This window comes from Magnolia sinica, chromosome 7 (genome assembly GCF_029962835.1).
Source record: "Magnolia sinica isolate HGM2019 chromosome 7, MsV1, whole genome shotgun sequence".
NCBI classification, from domain to species: domain Eukaryota; kingdom Viridiplantae; phylum Streptophyta; class Magnoliopsida; order Magnoliales; family Magnoliaceae; genus Magnolia; species Magnolia sinica.
The window spans coordinates 49,780,785-49,789,624 of NC_080579.1; the positions used below are offsets into that span (position 1 = coordinate 49,780,785).

At 37.2% G+C, this 8,840-nt stretch overlaps 1 long non-coding RNA gene across 2 annotated transcripts; it reads right to left on the bottom strand.

The window, feature by feature from the left end:
- Window positions 1-1,095: 1,095 nt before the first annotated feature.
- Window positions 1,096-8,519, bottom strand: LOC131251338 (uncharacterized). Of its 2 annotated transcripts, XR_009173752.1 has the most exons (4): window positions 8,417-8,519; window positions 6,112-6,171; window positions 5,896-5,955; window positions 1,096-1,451 (listed from the first exon to the last, which is right to left on the bottom strand). It is a non-coding gene; the product is annotated as an uncharacterized LOC131251338 (long non-coding RNA). The 2 variants fall into 2 exon arrangements; XR_009173753.1 differs by lacking the exon at window positions 1,096-1,451 and having other exon boundaries at window positions 5,895-5,955.
- Window positions 8,520-8,840: the final 321 nt, after the last annotated feature.

An 8,840-nucleotide genomic window follows, 5' to 3' on the forward strand; every position in this document is an offset into this window, starting at 1 on the left:
ACCTTCAACTATCATAAATTTAAGAACTAAGGATATGGAGATGATTCTTACCTATCCCACTGAGTCAACCCAACTCAGATTTGGGTCCAAGCATCAACTGTGTCAACTTAAACCGGCCCTGCGTGTTAACCAACGAGTCGAGTTAGCCGCATACTCCCTCTTTCCTTCTCCTCTCCCTTTCTTTCTTTCTTTTCTTATGCTTTTCCTCTAATTTTGCTGGAATGTCCAACAGTGTCTGGACCAAGCCCAAACTTAACTTGATCGAGTCAAACTCGGTTTCAACCGAGTAGACTCGACAGCCATCAAAACTCCTAGCGCTCTCCAACTCTCCCCTTCTCCTCTATCTTCCTCTCTTTTCTTTTCTTTTCATCTAATTCTCTCCTCTTTTCTTCTTGCTAGGACGTCCAGCAGTGGGTTTGGACAACCCAACCCAAACTTAGTTAATTGAGCGAGTCAGCAACTCGATTATTCTATTACTACAAGAAAAATGGGTAAAGGCTACGACCAAAAACCGTAGCTAAAGACCTATTGTTACGGATCTAGTTTGTAGCACGTCCGTTGCTATTGGTGGGGTAGCTAAAGGTCAAAAACCAATTGCTACGGATTATATCCGTAGCAATAGATATCAGTAGCTATGAACAAAAGCCGTAGCTATAATTTCTGTAGCGAAATGTAGCTACACCTACAGATTAAATTCGTAGCAATAGATATCACTAGCTACGGATAAAGACCGTAGCTATACTTTCTGTAGCGAAATATACCTACGGCTACAGATTAGAACTGTAGCAGTAGATATCACTAGCTACGAAAAAAAGCAGTAGCTATAATTTCTATAGCGAAATGTACCTACGGCTATGGATAATATCAGTAGCTAAAAGTGGAATAAAATCTGTAGCAATATGCTATAATTAGCAATAGCTATAGTTTTCAGAATAATAGCTATGGCCAAAATTCGTAGCTATTTTTTTAAAAAAAAATATAATAATGATGCATGTTTCCATTACAAGAACCTACTGTGATTGATAACTAATCTAAGCTTAATGTTGATAGGAATAGTACATAAAATGCAATCAGGAAAAAAATGATGCATTTATTACAAATAGCAATCAAATCATATAATGCATCCCACATTCACATTTATAAATAAACAATACTTCACTTTGCTCAACCTATCATAAGAATTACAACTAAGGCGTGCCCTCATGTGCAAGAAACAAATACACTCCAACACAGTAAACACCCTCCATATAATGCAATAATGCTCACGTTTTTACTGAATTTTCTTCCTTCAGACGGTCAATTTCAGCAAATGCAGAAGATAGAGCTTCTTCTTTCCCTGAAACTGCAGATGTAACTTCTGTAGACTTTGACACAAGATCACTTTTAAGTTGTGAAACCCTTCCCTTGAAAAAATGAATTTCATTCTCCAATGACTTCTTTAGCTTGTCAGCCTGTGTAAAACAGCATTTGTAGACACAATCAAACAAGCATGCCATTGTACACATCTCAAAAGAAAGAAAGACAAAACACTGAAAACAGGGATTGTAACTTTCAAACAAATGAGGTTCAGGATACAGGGATACACCTTAGTCTTGAATTTTTCATGAGCAGATTCAATTTGCTTCAATGCAACCTCATTCACTTGTGCTATTTCTTTATACTGTAAAAAAAAAATATCATAAAATATTTAAATCCTTAAGAGTATCAAATAATAAATTCAAGTAAAAAATCCAAACCACTTGTAGCATGTGATCCTTGTTGGCTTGTGCCTCCTCTTTCAATTTTTCCATCTCTTTGCTTTCTACATGTCCTCAATAAGCCATTACATATATAACTAACAAAATTGGAACATACTTGTAGAAACATTACATAGTAAGAGAGAAAGACATGAGTAAGGAAAAGAGGAGAGAAAAATCAGGCCAAAATGTTTCTCGTATAGATTATACATACATATATATAGGTTATGGCCCAAAGGAGTTTAGACATTATCTTTTTTTTTATGGGGCTTGTATTCTCCCTTTTGACCGCCTTTTTTCTTTCTTTTTTTCTTTTTTCCTACTATGAAAGTTTCCATTGCCTTAAAATAAAAAGATAAATGAAAGTTTCCATACCCTTTCGAAAAAAGAAATACTGTGATTTTTTCACATGAGAATATGAGATGAATGGATTGGATGACAGATAACATAGTAGGCACTTGACACAACAAATTCCAACTGTTTCCTAGCGTGATCATTTCAATCTTTTGGAGACATGATGAATACAAAATGGGCTAGCTGAACAGATGAATGGCATGGATAAGATACATACATAACGGTAGGCCCTACAACCTTCACATATGGAAATTGTACTAATGTAATTTAGTAAGGAAGTGGGAAGCTTTGCAAAGCTCCCTGTCAATGTCAACCTTAGGGCTGCTGCTATAAATACATTGGTAACTCATTTACCGTGAATTACACTGGAAAATGAAAAAAAAAAAAAAACAAAAAGCCCCTTACAGATCATAGTTTGCATAAATTGTCACTTATATAACAATCACTTATAGGGTCTGGACACATAACACTCCCATTTAAAAAAATAAAATAAAAAAACACCAATGAAAAGGCATCCATCCTTGCATGAGAGAAGGGTTAGCCATAATTCTAAAGCATACATGCTTCACTAAAATTCCATCTCACAGAATGGAAAAACATGTGACGAGAAATAAAGCAACATGAGATCAACTAGCTCATTGTGATTGATGCATGAGAACTGAATTTTAGTCGTGATAGAACTAATTAACTAAAGCATTTAGAGATAAACAGTTATCAGAGTTTACATATCAGGGGTTCAAACTCTTAAAAAAATAACAACATGCTGTGTTTATCACAATAAGAAATCCACAATCATCACGGAAACCCTGACATAAGACCGGCCAAATCTGCAGTCATATCCTCAACTAACCTGGTCACGGCAAATATGGATGAGCTTTATAGTCAAGTCATCAAGAAATTCAATAGGTTGCCATATCAACCCATTCTGTTTCAAGGCCTGCACAGTTCATTAATTCAAGAAATTCCCTCTAAGAGATAGCAATGGAATTGTGGGAGTATAGGCCATCAAACTGTGCAGATTAAAGAAAAATGCAGTTGGCTCATAATGCAACACAATATGTATATGACAAAACAGCTGTCTCAAGGACCAAGGAACAAGGAACAATCCTAAAAAATTATATGCATATAAGTCAGACAAATTCATACAAAACAACATTCTTCAATATTTTCTAAGATAAAGAGATTGTTGAGAACATAGCTGCTAATTCCATTCAGATGGACACTTGTTCTTCCTACTAGAGTAGAAGATAACAAAAAGGAGCCAAAAAATAATTTTAACAACAGTGGGTTTCATATGCCCCCACCTCAATTTGAGTGTCTTTTTTATTACTTAAAATGGCTTGTTAAGTCATAAGACATGTAAGCCAAAATGGTTGATTTGCTTAATCATAAAATTCTCCACAATTTTCCACCAAAACCTTCTAGCTCAACCGCAATGGAAAGAGAGGGCCAAAATAGGATAGAACATGTACCTTCACTGGTACAAAATTATTCAGCCAAAATGAACCGATGTAGATAAAAACAAGCTCGAACAAAGAGAGGAAAGTTCCGGCACCCGTTCCTTTCTTGATTACAAAAACATCGTGAAAACGGTTCTTAAAGAAACAAATAAAAATGCCAGCATAAAAAACAAAAGGAAAAGAAAAAGCAGATGGTTGTGATTTTCAGAAAAACAAATTATAAACCACCCATTACACTCAGGGAACCTTATCATGTGCCCCTCCCTTGAAAGCCCTACGAATCATAAAAGGACATTAAATTCTTCAAATCATGGATGATTTCCAGCTGGTAAGCATGAAGAATGAGCCAACCCTAGTAATTCAAGATTCAACAGAACTGAATTCCGACTGTTCAGAAGAAAAATGGGTGGTTTAAGAAAACTGGATCATCAGGCCTCTTCTACCTTAGCTACTACTTCGAAGAGAGGCCAGTTATCCAGTGATTGCTTTTCCATGTTTGGAGAATAAAAGAATGGAAGAGGGCTCTTCTTCCTTAGCTACTACTTTAAAGAGAGGCCAGCTATCTAGTCATAGTGCTCTTAGTTACATCAGTTCATTTGGACATTCCAATCGATCAATCTAAACTGTCCATTTAGTCCTAAAAATATTTCATGGGCTATGATTGAAAAATAGATCTGATTATATGATCTAATCAATCCTACATTTTGTATTATTGTTTAAAGCCATCCTTTTTCTAAGCCATGAATGGAATGGTTACAATTGCCTTAAAGAGGTGATTCTTTAGAATAATAATCAATCCGTGATGGTTCCTAAGAAATAGATGGATCAAACTATTGGTTGGACATATGTTTGTATAAACGATCCTGACTGTCCATATTTAAAAGACATTCATCGAATGGTTAGTATTTATCTTATTGGTGCGATGTTCATATGATAGCCTATGAAATTTTTGATGGAGCCAATGAACAGTCTAGATCAATGGATTGGATTGTCTAAGTGTCCCAATTAATACCACTAAGAACACTATAATTTACAAAGCTCTTGGAGCACTAGAGCATGTCTCTTTAATGAAAGGTGGATTAACCGAAACCAGCCCATCGAGCCAATGAGAGGAGTCTGCAGGAGTAGGTTCTCTAATCCCACACAAGTGGACATTCCTCTACATGCACCAGTAATACCTATTCTAAATCCGATCTTCCCATCAGGTGGACCCTAGTATTTAGACTCTAGGGTAAAAGATTAGGCCTATCTACTCACCAGGTGGATGAGAATGTATAGAACAATTTGAGAGCTTAAATGTATTGTTTAGTTGTCCATTTGTTCCGTAACATCTCTATTTAGAGATCTCATTCATTGCCAAAAATTAAACATTTATTAGATAATTTTAAGAAAATTTTACAAGAACCTGACATACTACGCCACAAATACTGCTTTCTTCACCAAATCACACTATTTCCAAAACAAAAGAGCCAGGAACAGAGAAATCATTATCAGATCCGATCGAAACCACACAATTTTAGCAAATACAACCAAAAGAACCAGACACAATCTCGAACAGACCGAATTCCAGATCTAACACTACAAACACTAAAAAAACACACACACACAAAGGCCACCACCAGATAAAAAATTCCACACATTTTAGACTCTAAAACAAAGAATCCAAATCATGACCTAGAATCAAATATAAAAAAACACACAGGCATTTCAAAAACAAAAATAAAAAAAGTAAAGCTCCAAACAATGGGATCCAAAAGGAAAACAGATCTATCCGCAAGAACTGGATCAAAATCCAACGAAATCTCTCAGAATCAAGAGACATAAGCTGGATTCATATTAAAATAGATTAAGCACCAAAAATTGAGAAATCTCTCAGAATCACTGTCTGTGTGATCTTGTGAACAGGTTGGATGATACCAAAAGTGCTGACTTGCGGTAAGGTTAAAAGCAACCGGTTCACAAGATCACACAGACAGTGGTGAAGGGAAAAAATAAATATCAATGGTTCCCACCTTTCAGGGACCCCCACTCAACATCTGGATAGCTCCGATGCACCTCCGGATCTGCTTCATCAATTTCGAGATAATACATAAACACAGGCCTGTCCAAATGGTCACTCCACCCATATTGCTGTCCATAGTAAATGGACAGCTTCATCATGGTCATAACAGCGGTTCCCACCTTCCAGGGACCCCCGCTCAACATCTGGATAGCTCCGACGCAAATACAAAAACAAACTAATTAGGAACTTACAACGACAAAAGGTATCAGGTCTTTTTGGTCCAGGGGTGATCCATAATAAAAGGTACCATTTACCTTTAACTAAAACCATGTATTATCCATACCTTGATTGGACTCACTACAAGGGTAATCTTTCAATGATGGCCCACTGCTTCTGATAATCACTACAAGGGTAAGAAAATTACAAAAAGTAAGACTCATGAGATGACATATGTACAAATAGTGACAAGACTAGGTGGTAATGACAGGAAGCTAAGACATCACATTATTTATGAAGAACAAGAAAAAGAAAAGATAAAATAAATAGTTAAAAACTTTACCATTTCAATATTGAACCTTGTAGTGGCAACATTGATCTGTGGGGCTAAAAATACATCAGCCTACATATAAAAATCTCAAGTTAGTTGGGCTTGGGACCGGCAATGAAAATGAATGAAAAGTACACAACTCACCTTGATGCCCATATAAAAATCTCAAGTTAGTTAGGCTTGAACCTGCACCTTACCAAAAAATAAATAAATTATTTTTCAACCATTTATGGATCTGATTCTAAACACATGCATCTATGACTATCATTGGAGTTTAGCCTTTGAATAGCTTTAACTTTTCCTGGGCATATCACGAGGGACCTGGATTGCCTACTGACGGTGCTGTGTGGGTCACCACATGATGTATGTGTTTCATCCATGCCATTCATCCATTTTTCTATATCATGTTAGGGCATGAGACTGAAAAAAGGAAGATCCAAATCTTATGTGGATTACATAAGATGAAACAATGATTATTGAACGCCCATTCATTTTTGGGCTCATGACCCGCGATGATATGGAAAAATGAATGGACAATCAAGCTCAGGACCAACATCATGAAATGTCTAGATTAATGGACTGTTTGTAGTATGAACAATATAAACCATCAATTTCCTTAGCCATTGATTGGATAGTTAAGATCATCTAGTCAAAAGTGATTTTTTTGAGAGAGAGGGGCAATCAAGGATGGACCCATTTGATGGATTGCCCATATTGAGGGTTGGGACCAACCAAACACTGTAAGGATAATTCTCAGCAATTAGTAATGCATGGTTATTGAAATGCCTAAATTATCTGTATGTCCCCAATCCAAATGACCTCCTAATATTGTTTGGATGCCAATGTTTCCAAAAAAAAAAAAGCGTTTATAAAATGTCAATATGGTATAATGTAATCAGTGGTCCATCTTTTCAGCCCTACAAAATAAAACAAAACAAAATAAAATAAAATAAAAACCTGCCTTGCAACTCGCTGAGAAAATCAATGGAAGGGTAAGCTCTGAACAAAGACAATGCCAGGTCCCTTTAGAACAGCCATCAGAAGATTGTCACCCTGAAAGATCAAGCTGAAGAATTGAGAATATGGAATCAACTACCGGAGAGACTCAGACTATAATATGGTCAGTCTAAAGGCACACACACAATAAAAAAGAAAAGAAAAAGCCAATGGTAGGGAAAATAATGTTCAAAGATCAAATGAAAAAGGGCAACATATAGGGCCCTGTGCTTAGTACATTAGGCTCACTTGAGATGACAAGGGCTTTTGTGGAACACATACCAACCTGGCCAAACACTAGGTGGGGTGTACTTTGAGCATATGCCCCAAGACCCCCAACCATCTATTTTTTTTTCCCATACAAGTTAGGTAGGCCCACCTGATTAGCGCACCGGTCTGATTTATTGGCCAGGGAATGATCACAGTGCACCCAAACTAATGAATATAGCATATCTCTTACGGGTGTGCCATGTTGGATTCTTTGCCAGAGAGATCCATTCATCATAATGAAAACTGTTCATTGACAAACAATAACAATTCATGCATAGCCTAGCAGAAAATATGCTTTAACAGAATTACATAGAAGTCAGGTGCCATAATTTATGTGGGTTTCCTAGCCCCACATGCTACACTTGCCAACTTGGAAAGCGTGTGGGACAATGGCACATGTGCCGCATGTACAAGCGAGTATAGAGAGGGCACATGTGGAGCTGGCTTACCTCATATTATCTGTTAGTTTTAAGTTGGCACAAATGAAAAACTAAAAACTGGTCCAGAGACTGAAATTCAGGCAATAGCATGACAAACCAGAATATTTATGAACAACTTGTGAATATCTAATTAAATGATTCTTCCAAGTAACAATAGTTTTCCAAAGAAACAACACGAATATTTGTGATTTTTTTTTTAAAAAAAAGTATTTTTATGTTCCATCAATTCCATCAAAAAGATAGGCACCTGTATTCTAAATATTTCAAAAGTAACAAAACACCTAAAACCAACCAACTTCAGGGAACATGTTTACCACTTCCGAAATGAAGGTTAAAACTTATAAAGGGATCGGAGGCTAGAGAAGTATAAAAAATGGTTTAGCACCACAAGAGAGCATGCCATTTCAACAAGATAGCATGTCATCTCATCCCTACAAGATAGCATGCCATTTCAACAAGATAGCACCACAAGATAGCATGCCATTTCAGCTCTACAAAAAATCTCATCCAGCCATTTCAACAAACAGATAGCATGCCATTTCGTCAAACAGTTAGCGTATATCATATCTGAAAGACAGGAAAAGAGATACAAATAGAAAAAGATATCAAACCTATGGAGAGGAGCTTCACGGCGTGTGTTTCTTCGGGTAGGAGATTCACGGCTGCTGCAATGGAGAGAGAGAGAGAGAGAGAGAGAGAGAGAGAGAGAGAGAGAGAGAGTGAGTGAGAGAGAGAGAAGAGGGCATCCACGGCCTGTGCTCTTCACAGCTGATGCATTGGAAAGAGGGAGGAGAATGAGAGAGATGGGGCAGAGATCGGGAGGGAGAGAGAGGATTAGGGAAAGGAGCTTTGGGAATGCTCTGATATTCCCAACTGATTAGGGAACAGAGAGAGAGATACCCATCTTTGGGCGTGGCTCTGTTTTGAGCGCGCGCCCAAATTTTGGGCGTCTCCTCACGGACGGACAAAGACGGTCCGGACAAGGGCTCCGTGGGGCCCACCATGATGTATTTCGTTAATCCATTCCAACACATA